The 21,161-nt window shown below is 38.3% G+C and overlaps 1 protein-coding gene across 1 annotated transcript in view; it reads left to right on the forward strand.

Moving 5' to 3' along the window:
- Positions 1-13,167: 13,167 nt before the first annotated feature.
- The window catches only part of LOC104637928 (gamma-aminobutyric acid receptor subunit pi), a 49,561-nt gene continuing 41,567 nt past the window's right edge, over positions 13,168-21,161 (forward strand). Inside the window, 1 exon segment of the mRNA XM_075758191.1 lies at positions 13,168-13,295. The gene's annotated coding sequence lies outside the window, so the exon portion shown is untranslated.

Here is a 21,161-nt window from a genome sequence, read left to right on the forward strand (position 1 = left end):
AGGAGGCTGAACCCAGATTACTGTTAAAACAAACTTTTAAAAGCTGTGAAATTCATTAAGAGATAGTTTATTTAAAAAAAAATCCTGCTGTAATACTCAAGATTCTTAACAAAAACAAAAAACCCAAACCCCAACAGGATTAACCTGTTGTTTGATTGCCTGTTTCTTTAGTCTCCTAATTCAGGATGTCTATAGGCCTGCCTTTCTTATTTCCTCTGTAGAAAAAGATAAATACAACAAAAAACATTGCCCAGACAGTGCAGTGGAATATTGTGATTTCTCACGACATGGCCACATGCCTCTATCAGGCCTTTTACAAACTGAGGAGGTGGAGTGGTAGTTGAGAAGCATCTGCAAAGCAGAGTGCTTTCTAGGATTGCCTGTACCTCCCTCGGTTGTGCAGCTATGCAGTATGCCCATATGGGCTATAGTGGTAAGGGCATGCAAGTGTTGTACAGCTCATCCACTGCAAGCACCATATCCCTCTCTACGGGTGACTCCAGCCAGACTGCATCTTTGGGCAATGAGCATCCATGGGTTAATAGACAGTTGCTGTTCACTGTTTTTGTGTGATGTGGGTATAGTCCCAGACTTGGCATAGCATGGAGCATCCCAGGAGCAATTCGGTCCGCATCCTTGGGAAGCTCCATGCTGCAAAACCCTCCAGGGCTGAGGGCTGCCTATGGCTGTCCACATGAGCAGTGCAAATGGTCAGAAACACACGGGAGAGGTATATCCAGACATTTTGTCTGTCTTAGTGCTTACACATTAAAACATATAGAGAATATTTATATAGGACAGTTCCTTTGGGAGCATGCAATGGCACAATCTGGTATACTCTTGCTGTAAGTTGCATGGCAAAGCAGCAAGAGTATATATTCTGTGCTGGTCACCACAGTAAGCACCAACACAGCAGCATCAGGGATGACATGGCACTCTTGTCCCTTTACATGCATTTCTTTTATTTTAAGTCAGATTTGACCCCGTGGGAGCTATGGAAACGCTCTGGGTCTGCTTCAGTCTAGTTCACTCCAATAACCTGCACTGAAGTTTATTGCTTCAAGTTGATGTATATTAAAATGGGCCAATGGAGGGGTGATATTTGGCTTCTGTTTTCTGAATGTAGAAATTAAGCAGTATAATAAAAAGGGAACCAAAACACAAACTTGCTTGAGCTTCTCTGATTTACTTGTGGAAAACAACCTGCATGGATTATATGAAATTTACTTTACCCTGTAAAATCTTTTTATTTCCCCACTATTATCATCACATTTCAGATCTGCATTTGACAGTTCCTAAGAGGCTTACTGCTTTTGTCACACATTGGGAATTACTTATTTACTGTAATATCCTCAAGTACCTCAAAAATATAGTTACCTTTTAAGCTTAAAAGCCTGTCTGATTTGTAAGGAAACTAAGCAGTAAATGCTTCCCCCCGCCCCCCTTCTCAGAGCAGATGAACAGAAAATAAAGAAAATACAGCTGCAGATGCAAACAAATTAGAAATATCTCAAGAATTTTACTGCAAACATGATCCTGTTTTCTTTAAGGAGATGGTGGTAAAAGTAAACAAAAAAAGCTGTTGCAGGTGAAACTGCTTCCTGACCTATCCAAACTTAAATATCTGGGGTGACTTATGGCTTTGAGAGAGGTGGCTAGCAAACACTTTTCTAAATAAAGCATTTCTAAATAGAGTGAAACACGGTATCTTGAGATATTTAAAAACATGTTGGTAGTTGAATACTAACTTACCACTCAGTGTGCTGCAAGATTTGTTTAGTTCATGTATTCAAAACTTCTTTGATGTGCACTATGCCAAGATACTAGTTCTCCATAAAAGAGTAGTAAAACTGAACTATGTGCATTTACATCATACTGCAGGAACAGAACTGTTCCTAGTTGTCCTTTTTTCACATTCTGAATACGAATATCACAGATTGAATACAATAACACATAGCTCATTTAAAGTAAGAGTCTCCAGAGATGTTCATGTAAGACTATCAATACTGATGCACTGATGTATAGTGCCATGGTGACATTGTGCATGTCAGTTATAATCATAACTACTCCACATAAATTAATTTTTCAACCATTTTTTTTGGCTTAAAAATTAAATTGTTTCACTAATACGTTAGTTTAAATAACAAAGTTTTATCAAAACATTTGCTCTAACAAGTAATTTTAATCTTGTTCCTGAAGTGCCAGCAACCCTCCAGCCTCCAGTAGAGAGCTCTCCCAGTATGGTGATACTGGGCACAACACCACTACCATAATGGGAAGGCTTTGAGATCTTCAGTGTCTTAACTGCATGTGGTATATTAATAATTCCACTGCTTAACCACAACTTGGCCAGCATAAACAGCATTGGCACTTGCAACACTTTGCTTGCATACAAATGTAGAAATATTGCTAAAGACCTGGTTTAAAGCTAACAATATAAACAAATATTAATTAGATGCAACTACTTTTTTTTTAACCTTAACATTATTCCTGGTCTGTTCTCTTTGGCCTTTGAACATTTTACTATACAACTTCCAGGGGTTTTTAATGCCAGTATGCTGTTTACCTTCACATACAGTAGTAATTAATGTACTGCTTGTGGGTTTGAATTCAATTCATATTTAGAAAAATCTTTATCAGAGTAACAAATCTAGACCAGTTTGACAAATATCTTAAAAATCTATGTAACTTGAAAATATGTAAAGTTTAACAGTAGTTGCTTAAAATTTAATTAACATTTAATTGGCAGTATTTAAGCAAATAAACAGCTCCCCTGGCTTTCATTAGTATGTTTCCTTGCAGAAGTAGAATTTATTTGTGTATTTCCAGGCTGCAGCTCTTACTTTGAATTTTCACTTACATTAAATCACTAAAAAAATGCTTTATACAAGGCCCTGAATACTCATATTTGTATTTTGCCTACTCAAGTTTGTTACACTAATTTCCCAATTTCTAATATTAATCATTATCTCATATTCCCTTCAAAATAAAGTGCAAATGCACTGTTTCATTCAATATGAACTCTCACAAGAATATATTAGAAAAAAACTCCAATTTTATTACATCATAGAGATGCTATCCTGGAAATAAATTACTCTCTAAAATGAGTTTTGTGGTGGAGCTTCTGTAATTAGTAGTTTCATTTCAAGTGATATTCACTAAAATCTAAATGATGGAATTAATTTTCCCCATAGTTTAGGGAGTCTTTTCATTAATACAGGCAGAAACGTTAATTTCAATTTTTTTCATTCTAAGCTAAAGAACGTTTTAACTGCTTGTACTGCATAACTAAGCCAGTTTCCTATGGTGTTTAAAGACAGAAATCCCACTCTGAACTACCTGAACACCCATCAATGTTCAAACAAGTAGAATTATTCATGTAATACAGAGGGCTGTTTGGACAAGGGATATGTAAACACAGCTACAAGGAAATACTGGCTGAAAAAAGCCATTGCACCTGTATGTAACATTGGCTATAAACTGAACTCATCAGTAGTCAATACTGTAGAGAAAGATTCAAATTTTACATTACTCCACATATTTTCAACAACAGCCCATAGTTAAACAGCTTTGCATCAGTATCTCACCATCTGTCCTGCTCCTGCAAGTATATCAACCATTTTAAACAAAGGCATGGCAGTGGTTTATATAAAACAAACATTATGTGAGCTGTTTACATGTGCCAGCATGCTGACCTCAGACTCTTCATGGCTACCAAGTCAACAAAACCTTTTATCCACCAGCTCCTCAGGAAAGGCATTTTCCTTAGAAGTTAAAACACTTGACCTTTTCCTAGAGTTGGAATTACCATCCCTGGTAATGATAATCCCCACACAACTTGCCTTGGCCAATCTTTCTCATTACTAACTTTGAAAAATTGTTATTTACAGAGAGTGCTGTGTGCACCTCACCTGTATCAGGCCTTGTTATACTGGTCCGTAATCAGTGCGAGCCCACTTCCTCAGCTAGGGCACTGCAGGACAAGCACACCTCGGCCCTACCAGATCAGAAAGGCTGCTGAACCAGAGGAGGGTTTCCCTGGGCTTGAGGATGGTACCACACTGCCACCCTCAGCAGGAACAGCAGATCTGATGAACCGATGAACAGCTACAGTGGTAAGTAGTCTGTCTTAATTACTAACAAACAGCTTTGATACGTCTTTTTCATAGATACACAGTGATTGAAAATAAGTCAGAACTGACTGATTCTTCTTTTTCCATTGTATAAACATAGGGAAACACATACATCCAGGAAACCCAGTGTTGCAGAATATATATTTGATGTTAAAATATTACACTAGATTTGCTGACATAATGTACACTTTAGAAATTACTGTCCTCTGTGCTTTAAATACTATATATAATTTTACTTTTAACATAACTCTTGAATCAGTTCAGCAGAACACCAGAGCACATGTTTTAATTAAAGTATTCATGTTGGAATCAGCTGTGATTTCTCCCCTTAAGTAGGTGCCCATATTTGTAAAGTACCACATCTCCAATTTCAGGAACGTTAAGTAACAGCTTTCACTTATTTCACACCCAGATCCTTTTCCTCCCTGCAGTCTGTATACTCCTCTAATTAATTGTTAAACATCAGGACACAAAACAGTGCCTGTACAGACTTGATTTCCTCTCCATGCTTGTCTGCTTTGCTCTGTAATGAACTTTAGAGACTTTTTAGTAAGACATAGGCAGATACATAGCAGCATCCAAGAGGCATAATCTATGATTAAGAGTATGATATTACAATTATCTGTCTAAACTCACATTTTCATTTTCTTTTCATATTTCTCTTACAAATTAATCAGAAAAATAGCCCATAAGAAAATGGGCAGAACAGAATAAACTACAATTGCAAGTTAGGCCAAACCCCTCCAATTTCATGTTTGTACCATACTGTAAACCTGAAATATATGTAGTGTATGTTATATATACACATATATTATATGTAAAAGATGTTTTCCTTAAAATTTGCTATTTTACATGATGGCAGTAGATGAACTATAATTTTTATTTACAGAAAGCAGACAGTATTGCATATTCTGTTTCACCTCCACGAGGCAAAATTCCTAGGTTCACAGCTACCCAAAATATTTTTAGTTAATAGTTAAGTAACTGAACTACAGAAGAACATCTGTTGCAGAACTGATTAACTAAAACTGTTAAAAAGTTAGCCTCAAATTTTAGCTGTACAAATAATTTTCTACTTTTTTCATTTTTAACAAAATCCCTGAAAAGCTTTCTTTTATGTCAGCAATAAACCTGATATTTCTTCAAAAACATCAGCACATTAGCTACTAAAATTATCACACTTCATTCTGCATTGTCAAGAGACTAGGCATTGTGTAATCATACTGTCATTAGAGTGGACAAAATCTGAACTGTTTTATTTCACTGTTAAAAATCACTAATTCTGCAGCTTTGAGTTTTTTCAATCTAGTTGCTTAGGGAAATAAAATGTATGGTATATATACATATATATGGTGACATATTAACCTGTAAGATTCCAACTTATTACTGTTAAAATAATTTATTAATTTATGTCAGATCTCAAATATATTTGAATTGTCCAAAATTTCATGCAAATGAACATGGAAAGCGGATGATATCTTTTCGTGTAGATCAGATCATCTACCTTCTCCCCAGAAGAAAGGCAAACTCCTGAACTTAACCTGATCTGGCCCTTAAAGAGCCCAAGCTCCAGGGAGAACTGATGATACCCCAGTCACAGGAAAAAGCATCTGCAGAGACACCTTTTAGACACCAGAGATTGGCTCATGGCTGTAAATACAGGAACTGTTTTCATAATCGTGCTCCTCATAAGTTAAATATTACAGACAATTCCTATTTTTTCAGCTGTTTACTGTCAGCCCAGACCCAAGGGTAGAACACTTTGCCCAACTCCCCCTTCAATGCAGAGCCATAGTATTCCTATGGCCTGGGAATCAGATTGTAAAATTGACTGCATACAACATTATTACTCAGCTTTATCATAGAGTAATGTAAATCAGACAAGGAGATTAAGAATAATTGCGTAACGAAGTATTAAAGGTTGATTTCTAATCTAAATTCTAAGCCTTCAGTATAATACACTTAAAGAGCAGAAGAGAAGAATAATGCAGGATAGAAACAGTGCTATAGAATAACAAAAAACAAAATAACAAAAGCCAAGCTAAAAAAATAACATTTGGAATAGACTAAAGCCACACAAACTTAAAAAACAGTGTTATTTTGAGGCTCTGAGCCTCAGCACTTCACATCCCAAGGACTGTTCAGTTGGCTTGAACGGAATTCTTTGCTGAGTTCATTAAAAGAGACATTGAAGAGAATTCATTCCCATTTCATCAATTACTGTGTGATTTTGAATCAATGTGGCATTTAATACCACAGTAGATGTTGACTTACATTAACTTTCACTAGGAGATTTTTGTATGTCATGTATATCTAGAACTCTTAAAATGCCTTTGGCATTTTCTGTCCTCGGAATTATTTTATTCTAGTGTAATAGATTAGACAGATATTGTATCTTTTGAATTAAAACAAGGCCTGATGTGTTCTTGAGGAAAATGACATATTTGCACACTTCTCACATGGTCTTTTTGCAATTTAAAACTCTTTAGCCCTGAGAATAATGTAGATAACAATTTTTCTGTGAAAATAAGGTCCATTGTTACCCAGATGAAAGTTTTATTCCTGACTTAAATAGGAACATGAGGAAATCCTCTTTCATGACCTGAAGTTCAGATACGTTAAGCTATGATAGCAATCTGTCAGCCTCTCATGAAGTTTTTAGAACATGGCTATTCAGTCTTAGGACTGGAAACCTAGTCCAATATTCTGTATTTGTTCCATTCTCTTGCCAACTAGCTCTATAATCTGCAATTTCAAAGTCCCAGGCATTGAGGCACATGACCTGCCAGCCTGAGGAAGGCCAGAATGTCAGGATGCCCATTTCTTTATAGGGATATGAAACTATCACTCTAAATACCTCCAGCAATGCAGAGATTTAAATTATGTACCAGTGGTAAAAAATGAAAAAAGTCTTATGATGTTTTGTCTTGAAGACCAGTCTCATCTGAGATTTTTCCACCATTGTGTTCCTCTAACTCTGCCTGGACTGTATCACTCTGCTTACTGCAAACTATGGATTGCTTGTCCTCCAAAGGACTACTGAGGCAGCTGCTGAAAAACACCCATGACCACCTTCTCCTAGACATTTCCAATTTTCCCCTAGCGAAGCTCCTAGGAGAAGCCAGATAGTTTGAGTGCATAGTTACTCAAAACAAAAATTTTTTTTTTCTGGAAATTTTGCTTTAAATCTGACAGCCTTACAAAGAGGTATTCCCAACCAAAAAATAATGTTGCCATCACCTACTTAAAATGAGCTTGTGCAAAGTTTAACTGCACCAGCTACCAGCCTGACTACTCCTTATGGGTTAGTACTTCTACATAATGGGGGTTCATACACAGTATATTCATAAGAGACTTAAGTGAACATTACATTTTAATTTGATTAATTTAAGATATCATCATTCAAGTGACATTTAAGAGGTTATTATGCCTTGCTATTATTCTCCTTTCATAATTTTACAGCAAGTGAAAGCCTGACAAGTGCCTGCAAGAAACTTTCTCCATGTTCATAACTAATTTTAAAAAGAAATATTGGTGAATCCTTTTTGTGTTTATACATAGCTACTAAGCTTTAATAAATATTACATTGAAGTCTACATTTAATACAAGTAGGAGTCAGATTATGGGGTAGTACACAGCCAACTATAGAAAGAAGATTTGTTTTAGTTTCCTCAGTATGCTTTTAAAAGTGTTGAGAGTAAATTAATAGTAGGAACACTTTTGTGAAAAATATAGTGCTGAAAACAAAGTTAGAAGCAAAATAAGTAATTTCCTTTTACAAGCAAAAGAATTTTATATATTTTTTTCACAAGGTCTCCCTAAGCTTTGGTTCTCTAATGTCATGTAATGTATTGGTATAGAGTGTAGTGGAATAAACTAAACCATAAACAGATGAAGCCATGTGGTACGTGTTCACAGCACAGTGCAATCCCACATGGGCTGGAAAAAGTCTTTTCTGTCAAAGTAGAGTTTCAGTATTCTCTCATCAATTCTTTTAGTCTCGCTCAGATCACATAGCAGGTAGGGCTTAAGAAATGAAACTTTGATATATTAATTCTTACAGTTAATTCATGCAGAGTTGAAGATGAAAAGATGATGATTACATTCATGGACCTTGGTGGCATCTTTAGGTAGCCTGAGCATGGACAGTAGAAAGTGGCAATTTTCTAACCACCACCGCTTTAATGAGAAAGTGTAGGAAAGGTCTGGTAACCACTCCAGCTTCTCTTTGGGGAAGACAAGTCAACCTGCTGCCAGCCATTCTGTTTTACCACTAGGACTGCACAACAGCAAGTCAGCAAATTTGTCTGGCTGGACAGTTAGAGTGAGCCTGGTGCCTCATGGCTTTTCCTGGTCCCACTCACAAGTGGGGTTTGCTAACTATGCTCCAGTGTTTTTATCTTACCCCAGGTAACAGCCAGGCCAGAGAGCCCACAATGCATATTGTTAAGGTCTGTACAGCTCCATGGGGTAATGGGGTTGTGAAATGTGCTTCTTGATGTGTTGGTAGCGCACTTGTTGGAGGCTTTTTGTTATTGATAGCTGAACAGGTACATTATGCTCATGAGAAAGAGCAAGAATTTCAGGCCAGTAAAAAAACCCCTATGAAATTAAGTCTTTCAAAATAGCAGGAGACATCCCAGCCATACGCTTACACATTTCCACTGTCCTACCAATAAACTGGAAAATTATATATAATGCAAGACTAGCACAAGCCTGCCTGTTCTTGACAGAATCAGTTAATCCACCTGGCCTGTCAGACATTGACAGCATCATAGAATGAAAAAATCAATTACCCAAGATAATCAAATCCACCGCCTTCACCTCAGCTTTCTCATTCATTTAATCTAATTCTTGAGTATTGACTTTATTCCAGGCATAATGGAAACATAAGTACTTCATTAAAGCCAGCACCTGGACATATTCAATAGCATAGCAAGAGCTAACAAAGCTACGACAAACGCAGCCTTGCAGTTATCAATCAACTGACAAGTGATACAACCAAAAATATGTGCTTCTCAAAACAACCTTTAAAGAAACAGTGGTTTCAGATGATGGTGCCTTGCTCCTGGGAAGGTTTCACCCTGGAGTGCTTTGTCACTACATGGGAAGAGTAAAGGTTAGCATAGTGCCTGAAAATCATGATCTGAGCTGAAGATGTTCCGGTGCAAGATGCGTCCTGGCTGCCTATAACATCTCTCCAGGGAAGACAGCCATAGCGCTCCAGACAGAGGTGGGGTAGGAGGCCCAAATTTCAGTAAGAACCTGCTTTGATTTCAGCATATGAGTAAGCCTACAAGAGGTCAGATGAACATTAAAATAACCCATCAAGCCTCAGTAACTTCAGTGAAAAAAGCAGCCAGTGAAATAAGATGTTCACTTGACAAGTAAAGGCTTATCAAGAAGACAAAAATTGCAACCCAAGATGGGTCTAAACCAAAATGAAGACAACAAATACTTACATAAAAATGATAGTGTTTCATGTAAGTGGGACTCTTGCTACAGGTAATGGTCAAAGAATTTGTTGTGTGACTGAGCAACAAGACATGAAAAGGGAAGATAGGAACTCTTAAATTTGAACCATTTTATATTTTCATTATTTTCCACTCACATAATCTGGAATGGTTGCAGAGTATGTAGCCCTCAGGTCACTGAGAATTATTATAATAATTTAAAATGCAACTATTCATGCTGTTTGTAGTACGTATAAGAACATAGACTTTCATGGACAAGCATTCCTATTTGAGAGTACACCTTACCAGGTATTAGAGCACTGATCGACTCATCCTCTACTTCCCACATAATTTACAGTAATGCAAAACGTTTCTTTCCCCTAAAAAATTCTAAAAATGGAGCACATTTTATGGTGTTATTTTCATCCTTTCCATTACATTCACTGGGATACTGAATAATGAAATAGAATTGTTTATAGTAATTTCAAATTGATACTCTCCAGTTACCAGATTTCAAAAGTCCTCAACATTGGTATTACCTGTTACCTCATTAAGATGGGAAATTTTACATCATATCTATAGATGAGTGGGTATTTTCTCACTTTTTGCTTTGAGCTTAGATACAAAGTTGTATTATTTGGTCTCATTTTCAGGTCCGCACGCAATACTGCATTTATTCAGAACGTTTGGTCAGTATTCCAAGCACTTACATAAATATGTCCAAAATAATGTCCATTAAATGTCAATATAATCAAATTAAAAATGGGGACATTTTGGTTTATGATACACCACATTGCCAAGTATACTATGTATCAATTTAAGTGCTAATACTACTATTGGCTTATTTATAAGGGTTATGTGTTAACGGACAAGCAGTTCAAGCACCTAAAATCTCAGTCAGCCTGCTGATCAGAATTTGACATACCTCCAGGAATCCCTGGAACACCAGAAGTTCACTATGCCTTCTATTATTCTTGGCATTACAGCTATTGAAAGTCATTACAGATTACAATGCTGTTTAATCAGTGCTGTGGATGTTACGACAAACCTCTGAGGTTACAAACTGTAACGAAAGTCTATTAAACCCCCCAGCTTACCCAACATAGGCTCCAATACCGATGCAGAGGGCTAAATGCACAGAGGAGTTAAATGATTTCTTACCGTGGGCATCCAGATTTTTTGTGTTCAAGGAGCCATTTCTGCAAGCTGTTCTCTGAAACAATTTCATTATCCTTTACCAGCCTGAGGATAGAGTCAGCTGATTTTCCCAGTCAATGAATGGCTCTATTCAAAGACTTAAGCTTTGGGTTAATAATTGAGCCCATCCCTTTCTGGGACTAGCTCAAGGGTAGATGGTGGGTTTGGTGCCTCAGCGGTCCCACTGCCGCAGGGAGCACAAAGGGGGCAAGGAATTGGCAGGAGCTGGCTCTCAGGGGGACAGGGCAGGTCCGTGCATGGGGACAGAGGCACCCAACAGAAAATAAACTGAGAACCATAGGCGCTCTGAAGGACCAGTATGAGCTTTAGAAGAAAGCAGCATAAGTTTTAGTTCTATATTAACAGGTTTTACTGACAGTCTTAATATTTCAGGCCATGGTAATTAAATTTTAGCACTGTCATTTACTTGCTTGTCTCCAGACACTCATGGCCACGCTGCTCATGGCCCAGGTGCTGCTTCAGGCGATCTGGAGTCCCAGTGACTGCTGCTGCTCAGTGCTCTTGTACAGAGAGAAAGATGTGTGCTGCCCAAGGTTTTCAAATGCATCTCAGCTGCCTGAGAGACTTGAAATGCAAACAGGTGCTGAACTCCCACTTTAAGACATTATTTTTCAGACTTCTCCTTTTGAGCACTGTGAACCTAAACAGGCAACAGCACATTGATGCTTTGAGTTTTCAGACACAATATTTTCACCCTATTTAAATTATGACCTGTAATTAATGGGAACTAGAAATAGGCTTTAAGATGTATGTAGAAACAGATCCCTAGAAATTTAAGGATTTCTTATACTGTCCACTAGATATAACCTGTACTTGGAGTACTATTGGGAATAATAAACAAACACCAGCATTGTTTCTATGCCAGTTGGTAATAGAATTGTCTTTAAAGCTGTTTTCTCAGTTCTAATGCTATGAAATGCCACATGAGACCAAACTTGCTGATTCTCCCGCTTGCAGCTGTTCTGCAATAGAAATAATCAGGGATCCCCCCCGGGTTTCAGGCTTCTTTCTGCTTGACTGATGAATGAAAGATAAACACTATACATGTTACACAGTTAGACTGTTCAAATGAGATATGAGGGGAGGTATCCCAGAGCAGGCACACTCGGCACGTATTCTTGACTTATAATTGGATCAACATTCAGCATTTGCAGGGAATATGGGATTTTACATTTCTCTAATTTCTCCTGCCCACAGATGCAGTAACAAATAAGAGCTTTAGGCAATAACAGAAGCAGAAAGGCACACAACAGTAGGGAAACATGCTCCATATTTTGTCATGGAGAGATGTGTTTTTCCTCTCCTATTTTGGGCCTCAGACCTTCCCATGTTCAGTAGCTTGGGGGCAGCTTCCAGTGCAGTAACATCAGACACATGATGTCAAAACAGCCTCTTATAACAAGATGTTGGTAACTAATTTAAAGTTAAGAAAAAGCAAACACATGTTTAGTTCTGACACGAACCAAGACTAGCATGTGCTAGGAAGCAAAATCTGAAGGTCTTTACAGCTAGAGGATGCAGGGTTGGGACCTCTCAAGCCTTTGCCTTCCTCAACAGTTCCCAACTCTTTCATCCTCAAAACCAGCACTAGTAGTTGAAACTGAAGTCGTCAAAGTCATCTTTTACTCCTGCGCAGCTTGGACCAGCAATACCATATTTTATACTGGTGATAGTGACCCTGTCAGGAAGAATTTCTTTTCCTCATATCCTAGCTACAGGCAACAATTTCTGTCAGCAGATCTTAAAGTATGTCAGAAGTTGCTTCGCCTAACACAGCCTGGGCTGGGAATCACATTCCTTAAGGGTTTCCTTCATCTTGCATTGTGTGGAATGGTGTTTCCCCAGAGAAAGCGCTACTTTCATCTATCTGCAAGGTGCAGACAGCTCCCAAAGTGAAAGGTCAGACAAGAAAGTAACATGTGCAAAACTAATATTTTTCTTCCAGTCACTCCTAGAAAGACTTGAACAGTGTTACCTGAATATATTGAGAACATTTCCACATCAAATAGAGAACAAGGTGGACATTTCTACCCGGGGTAGCTGGAATGTGACAACTGAAAGAAGGAAAACAAGGCAATAAGCAGGAAGTTTTATGCAAGCTGTGTTCCAGAGGCACTGCAAAAAAAGAAGTGGTGGGAAGTGCTGCCACTGATTTTTGTCTGGCAGGGATCCCTCACCACTTCTCTCTCCAGCATCATTTCCCCCCAAACACACCAGCAACTGAAAAGGGGTGTAAGTGAGAGTAAGCAAAGGAGGAATGGCAGGGAAGGGGACAATGCTGTTTAGAGGCACCTACGGGGCTTAAGCTGGCAATAGCGCGGGGGGGGGGGGGGGGGCCTTCTCCCACTGCCGCCCACCTCCGGCCGTGGGCGGGCTCGAACCCGCGGCCCTCGGCGCGGCGCCCCCGCAGTCCTCGGCCGGCTGCGAGGCTGCACGGAGGCGGCCGCCGCGCTCCGTCCTCGCCGCGGAGGGGCCGCGGCCCCGGCTGCAGGTAAGGCGCGTTGGCCCTCGGGGAACGCGGCACCCTCCCCGCCGGGAGCCTGTCCCCAGCACTGCTCCTTTCCTGGGGGTACTCTTGCCTTCCCTTCTCATTCCTCCCCCTCTGCTCAATTGTTTTTTAAAAAAAATGTTAGTTTTCCCTGAGGTATTATTAAGGTGCATTCTGCTGGATTAAAATATCACAGAATAACTCAAATTGCCATTAATGAAATAAATCAAATCTGAGAAGTCAGTTTCCCACCCCCCCCAAAAGCCTGCAAAACCTTGTTTTTAAAAAACAGTGAATGACATATGGAAAAAACTTCTGCCAGAAAGAGAATTTCAGAACCAGCTTCCATTTTCCCCCCTCAATTCCCTGTCAAATCTGAACCTCAAACAAATACATAGATGAACAATGTGCCAGTACTTAAGGTGTACAATATTTGAATGAAAGTAGATCATGTTGATTAAACCTGTTGGGCATTGAGTCATGATGAAAGGAAATTTTTGAATTAAATGGAAGCATTTTATTTCTCTAGAAGGCTTTTTTTCTAATTATAAAAAAATCACCTGCCTATATACATAATTCCAATGTCTATTCAAACTTTATAAATAAGGTTCTTAAAGGTTGCTCTTCATCATGACACAACTCCAGGTAATTCTAATGACTGCCACAGAATAAAGCTAAAGCAGAAGGTATTTAAAGAAAAGGAAGATCCCGAAACAGTCACACACCACATGGGAAGATTAGTTAAATCTGTATTAGTGGAAAAAATTTGAAATACATGTTTTACTGAAAAAAGCCACATACTTTCAAAGCCCCTCTTGTAATTTGGTCTTACACTAAATTCCTGCTGACTTTGAACTCAGTTCCACATCTCAGTCAGGATAACTCCTCTGACTTCAGCCTTGGCAGGTACAAAAGTGTGCGGCTGAGCCCAGGACACTGAACTCTGAGACCATACACATTTGTGTGACTGTACAATTAAAAGCAAATGATAATCAGAGGGAGAAATGCTAATATATGTGTTTCTACTGAGTAATTTTAATTACATTAATTTGTGCCAGTTTGTTTCAAATGCAAAACCTTCCTAGATTGTAAAAAACCTAAACTGCTTTGAAAACAGATTTTCTCCTTCCTAGTCTTTCATCCTATTGCACAGCTCAAAATGGTTAGTTTATAAGTCTCCTGGTTACAGGACACTAATTCAGCAAGGAATTACAGACCTCAGGCTCAAATGGACAAGCAGTAGTTTGGTGACTAAGTGTCCCAAGAAAAATAATACTTTCTCTGGAGGTTTACAGGCATGCATATGAACAGTCGAACCAGGAAAAGTCTATGGTTCGACTTCATAATTTCCATGGAAAACAAGGCATTCACTGGGGTATATTCCTCCCTTTCTTCTCCTTTCCTCTCCAAACAAATAACCCTTTGCAATTGCAAACAAAATTAGTTGCAAACCACAGGGCTGATTCTCTGTTGTAAATCTCAGAGGCACATTGCAAAATATCGAACGAGGAGAGAAGATGGGTATGATTAAGCCTAATCTGCTACCGCAGGGCTATTATTTTTCCCTCACAGCCTCGAGCATGTGTTCAGTGACATGTAGCGAGATGTCCCTCATTCTGCCATGCCAGAGGCTGCATGGAGGGAAGCCACGGGCAGATTAGTTGGGTCCTAGATAGTTTCCACAACATGAGAATGCTTGAGCAAAACTTAAAGACATCAGGGTCTATGTGGGGAGACTGTCCTCCAGGTTAAGAGCTATAAGATTCTAGATCTGTTAACTTTCATAAGGAACAATAATTTAAGCTGGCATCAGAATGATGTGATTTCACTTGTCTTTTCAAATCAAGTTGTTATTTCTTAATCTGAACCAGCATATTCTGTCCAACTTTCTGGATTTTCAACTATTTATATTAATCATATCTATTTTGATAGTGCTCAAACAAAACTGTGGCTCCATTTTGCTACAGGCTATAGAAACAAGTTAGCCTGGTCTGTGTAACTAGAAGTATGGTATCAGAGCTGCAGTAGCACTGCATCTGCTTTCAGCCCACACTTGCAAGTGCCCTTTAGAAACCTGGTGACCTAAAATGCTCACCCAAACAGCTGGGAGGTGGGAGACCACCCAAGCCATCAGTGCTAGCCACATGAAAGCTGTTTGCACCTCCCTGCAAAGTCAAAACCTTTGTTAAGGTGCCTTTGAGGTTTCATTCATCATTTGCTGCCTCTGAAGGTTGCCTACCTCTTTGACTTAAGCACATTCATTCTTTAAACTGCATGAAAACCAAGCACCTCTCTGCTCTTTGTGGCTCTGGTGAAGCCACAGGGGTGGGCTGTGACTTGTGGCTGTCAGACAGACTGGTGTGGCAGAAGGTGATCCCTGACTGTCTGTGGGATTGGGTGGGAAGGACCTTGCAGTGTTGACATAAACCTTAAAAAGCCAGTGAAGGTCTCAGATTTGAGAGACCTGCAGTTTGGTACAAGAGGACTCCTAAAATTTGCAGATGTATGTAGAGGTCCAGCTGCATAGATAGCAGAACTGGGATGTACAGAGCAAAATCATTAAGTAAAATATACACATATAAACAAGCATTAACAATCCCACAAACTTCTGATACATTTGGATAATTACAAACAGCAGTAATCATCAACCATGACTCGAACACCACTAATCTGCTGGACTCTAGAGTGTCAGCTATCTAAAAGCATATTTAGGCATGAGGTGGAGAAGTGTTATTTAATCCATTGCCTTTTTTTACTAGAAAATAACCTGTTCAGTGACTTTCTATAGATTTTTCAATAGATACCAGCAGAGCTTGTAATGAGTGCTATATTTAAGCAGAAACACAAGCACATTCATTTACTAAAACCTGTTCTGTAAATGTTTATTACTACATCAGTTTCAATACATTGTTGAAACCTATCCATCCAGTGTTATACTGGTTGGAAGTAGGACATCTGACACTTGTTCCATGAAGGTAACTCCTAGAATTGTATTACCATCCTAACCACCCAGCTGTTACAAATATGACATTTTCCAGGAAAACTGTATAACATTAACAACATCAAACTTCTTTTCCAGCTAACCCAAGATACATACTAATCTATTTAAAATGCACAGAGTGAAAACAACAACAAACAAACATATAAAATAATCCAATTATACATCATATAAGTTACTCTAAGGCTTTGATGTTTATGAAATTGATAATACAGAGAACTTGGTGAGAAATACAGACCTCAATCTAGAACAGCAAAAGTCTAACAGTTAGACAGTATTCATATACTTAATACTATATTAGCAGTATACTGCTAGTCTTTATTCCTTTTGTGGTTAGAAGTACTGATACTAAAAAAATTTAAAATGGCTTCAACAATGGATTTCTTCGACCTAGCTTATGACCTTCCAGTGTATTTTGAGGACAATGATTTTGCATGTTAACTTGTATATTATTTGGGATATTGAAATATATCACTGAGTTGTTGCTGCTACAGTCTGAAATCTTGCCATGCTATTTTTTAAAAATAAATTTATTAACAAATAAAATTTATTTAATAAATTTATTAATAAATTTCATACAAATGTATTCAGGATCATTTGAAAGACTCTCATACAATGCCCTATACATATATAAGCAATGTTTAAGTGTGAAGTTTCACTTACAGCTCATTTCACTACACCAGAGAAGCAAGTTTTCATGTCTGGTAAATCTTAAATTCATTCTACTTATTTTAACAATATGACCTTCTGCTATTGACTGATATCTTTGACAAAACACCTCAGAGCACAAAACCTGAGAAAGATGTTGTACAGATCGGAGCAACTTCCTGAGTGTTTCAGTGAGAAAGCAACATTTTCAGCTATTATTTGTATTACCTGACACGTGTGACAACTGTATCGATCAGAACATCAGAGCATAACTGGAATCCAGTATTTCACTTTGAACTATTGCTAGATACATCAACAGTAAAAACTTCACATCCATCCAACTGCTAACATAGCACTGTCACCGCAGACAGCCCCGTACTGCAAAGAAAACATGACAAGACAGCTGCTTTCCATGGACCAAGTGAATCTAACTTTGCTTACTTGCCCAAGGAGACTTTGCATGGTTTATGTCCATGGTAGGCAAGATCAGATGTGCCTAGGGTTTAGACACAAGGTAGCTGGTATGCCAAGAGCCAGCTTGTCAGCTAAATAAGAGGGTGCCCCTTGTAATAGGATGCAGACACATGCACTGGTCCACTTTCATCAGTCAATTCCCCAGTTAGACCTGGAGTTTTGCTGCTGGTGGGTTTTATTCCTTCTTTCTAATTTGCCCCATAAAAAAAATAGACTCTTGCTACTTTTCACTCAAGCCACGCTCTCTGCAGCACTCATTGATCTTAACATGAAAAATAACGTGTGAAAATTTTGCATCATCTCTTTCATGATTTATGTCTGAAAAAGTATCAAGAATAGGGCTATTATAGACAGGCATCCAGATAGCACATCACTATGCCATAAAATGCTATCTGTCAGTGACTACTGTCAATCAGTTGTGTGCAGCTGGTTTTTCTGAGTGATGAGCAAAAGCTACTCACTGCCTTTTTATTTTCACTTGTTGCTTGTACACAGCTGAAGGGGGATAAAATTATTTCCTATGCAATTTGGAAACAAGAGGAGCAAAGATGACTGCCCAGAACAACTGGAGAAGGCAATGAAAATGGCAATGTCAGATACCAGTTTACTAAAAGGAAGGGCAGGAGTGAAGAATGAATAAAGAATCTGGAAGTGACAGTGGCATTCTGGGGCCATATCCTGTAGGAGTTCTTCCTTTTTCACCTCTCTCCCCATTACTTCTGAATCTTATCTTGTGGCTGCCTTACACATATCTACTCCCTTTCTCCCACTGAGTCTTTAATATTTTCAGCTTTCCATCATTTTCCCTCCAATTGTTTCATATTGATCTAACCACCAGATGAAGGAGTAAAGAATATATATACACACACACACTCATTAGCTACGCTGCAGTTATAGTGGACAACGGAAGCAGGACAACACAGAGCAGAGGAAGTAGTTGTATTTCTTTGGCACTCTGGCTGAATCCCTCCTGAAAGCTGCTTTTCAGTCAAGCACTTAAAGGGACTGTCATTCAACAGTTTGGATTCAGAAGTCAAATGCAACCGCGATGCTAATTCATCTTACGCTATCTATAAACCCACTATTGACTTTTTATTTTGAAGATAATTCTACATACAGTTTTAGATGCCTGCAACAGCAGCCATGGGAATTCAGGCATATGGCCGCTACCATATGACAAAGTGTCTGTATCTAATAATTTTTAGTCTTGTGGATAAGATACTTCAGTATAACAGGCATTTCATCCTTTGATTCATTTACAGAAAATTCACTTCCAGTGAAATTTTAAGATACTGCTACCACCTCTGCCAACTCTCCACCTCATCCCATTTCAGGCTCAGAGGTTTGTGAAATTTGCACAATTCACTTTTCCTGTCATGCTGAAGATAATAAATACTGAATTCCTGGGAGAAATGCCAAAACATTATGTACTATTTTATAATCCTAATATGATCTGATCCAAAGTAGAAAGTGGTGTCTCATCATATAGGAAAACAGGGCTGATATTGGTTACCTTCACCTCAATTACTTAATGGCATGTTTAGAACATGGAGATGTGTCAATATATGCACAATAACCTAGACAAAATGTAGTCTGTCTGATAAAACCAAATGGCTTCATATTCCATGCAGAGAACAGGTTTTAGGCTCTGGGAAAGAGGAAAATATTATAAGTCCTGCTGAACTAGTTTTAAATACCAATAGGTAATAAGGTCTACACATGCAGGAAGGAGTTCTGCTGTGAGCATATACCATTTGATAAAGAAATGCGTGACAGAGTAAAGGTCCAGATGTGCAAACATGCCAAGAGGCAGGCTTTTCAATGGAACAAACCAGCTCAGTAAGCCCCATAAAAAAAGGACAGCAGAGAAAATGTGTGTGTGCATGCAAGCGTGTATGCACATGCAGCAGTGATTTATGTATCCAGCTTAAGTATTATCTGTGAAACTGCTTAAGACTTCAATAGCTACCCAATTCTATTCCTTGGCTGGCATGCAGTGTCCCTTTGCAGTGGTGGGCTGCCACTTGACATGGCAATTAGATCTCTTGATTAGTATTTCTTATACAGAAATAAGAGAACCTCTCCTTCCTTTTATTTCCATGCTCTCTCTTCCTGAGCCTGGAAAGTTAATCCACATACCACAGAATGGATTTGACCTTTCATGTGTCAAAGACTAAAATTCTCCACCCCATCCCCCCAATTAAGTTGCTAAATTGATTAAGATCTGAAGGTAAAACAGTTGCTTTAGAAAGAGATTAGTAACCAACTCATTCCATTTTGATCTTCAGTACTGTAAAAACTAAAACCAAACAAGTACAGAAATATCCATAGGATTTCTTAATCTGTTTATAAAGGATCTTCAGACACATTAGGAGCTCATAGTAGCAATTCAAAAGCTAAATATAAAAGAAGCTTTATGAAGTACTTATAAGTCAGTAAGAGGTTTTCTGGGAAACCAGAAAAATAATACTTATTTTTAGCACATTTTCCTGTGAGATAAAGATAGTGAATGTAGAAAGTATCCATCCGAACCCAAAATGAGATACGCAAAAGAGATCCCACGATACGCACCAGGAGTGTTACAGAATCAGCATTTAGAGAGCAATGTTCTGACAACACCATCTGCTCATTTGTGCAGTATCTTCCTATAACAGGCTCTCTTAATGTCTCATGCATGATTTTCTGTGGAAGTCAGTAGGAGTGTATAATTTATTTTGACATTAATATTTACCAGGCTAGTGTATGCTTAAAGTATCCAAGATGCTGAGAATTTTTACTTGTTTAAAAAGCCATTGAAATTGCTTTCATTTTTCTTTGGAGACATTAACAACTTATTTTGTCACTGCACCGCTGTTACATACAAGCCAGATACCATTCACACAGCATTAATTTAAGTAAATACCACTAGTGTTGCTCTTACTAGAGCTATAGACTGAGAGAAAAATTTCTTTGGGGTAAAAAAGCTTGCTAGCATTTTGCATTGGTCGCTAAAGGATGGTGAAACAAAGCTTCAAGTTCTGAAGCTTCAAATTCTTTAGTGTTAGTAAATTATTGTGAAATTAAAGTGCAAGAGACTCCTGCAAAATTCATTCTGGACATTGAAAAAAGTATTGTTTGAGTGTCCCTTCCTAAAGCCTACAACATTCATTTCATTTGTATTTATTAACATTTAACAGTTGTCTGGCAGATTCTGGGTGGGTAATGTTTCTGTCATGTAGGTTTTTTTAAAGTTTTGAAGCAAGTCTTACAAATAAGATTTCAGCGCTTTGATGAAACATAGCAAAAGTTTTCACAGTCTCTGAATTTCAGATCTGTTGCATGACTGCATTAAACTGTCGATTGATACTCTCTTCATCCAGAAATGGATTACAGAGCTGACAGATTACTTAAAATAACCACTATGGATGTGAATCATACTGACAAAAGCAAAGAAATCCCTTTCCGAAGAAAACATCTTGCCTCCGCCAAACATTTTGATGAATGCAGATGGTTATATATGATTATTTATATACAGGCAAAGAATCTTTTTTTAATAGCTAGAGGTAGAAATATATAATTTCAATTTTCCTCATTAACAAAAGAGCTTACCAAAGATATGTATCATAGGTATTGTTACTACCCATGTACCAGAGACATTGGTCTTTAACAGCTCTGCGTTCTAAGATGGGGTTATGTATTTACCAGAGGAGTGCACTGATATGCCAGACACGCACTCATTTACAAGCACGAATAGCAGAGACAAAACTCAG

The sequence above is a fragment of the Balearica regulorum genome, chromosome 7 (assembly GCF_011004875.1).
Source record: "Balearica regulorum gibbericeps isolate bBalReg1 chromosome 7, bBalReg1.pri, whole genome shotgun sequence".
Classification (NCBI taxonomy): domain Eukaryota; kingdom Metazoa; phylum Chordata; class Aves; order Gruiformes; family Gruidae; genus Balearica; species Balearica regulorum.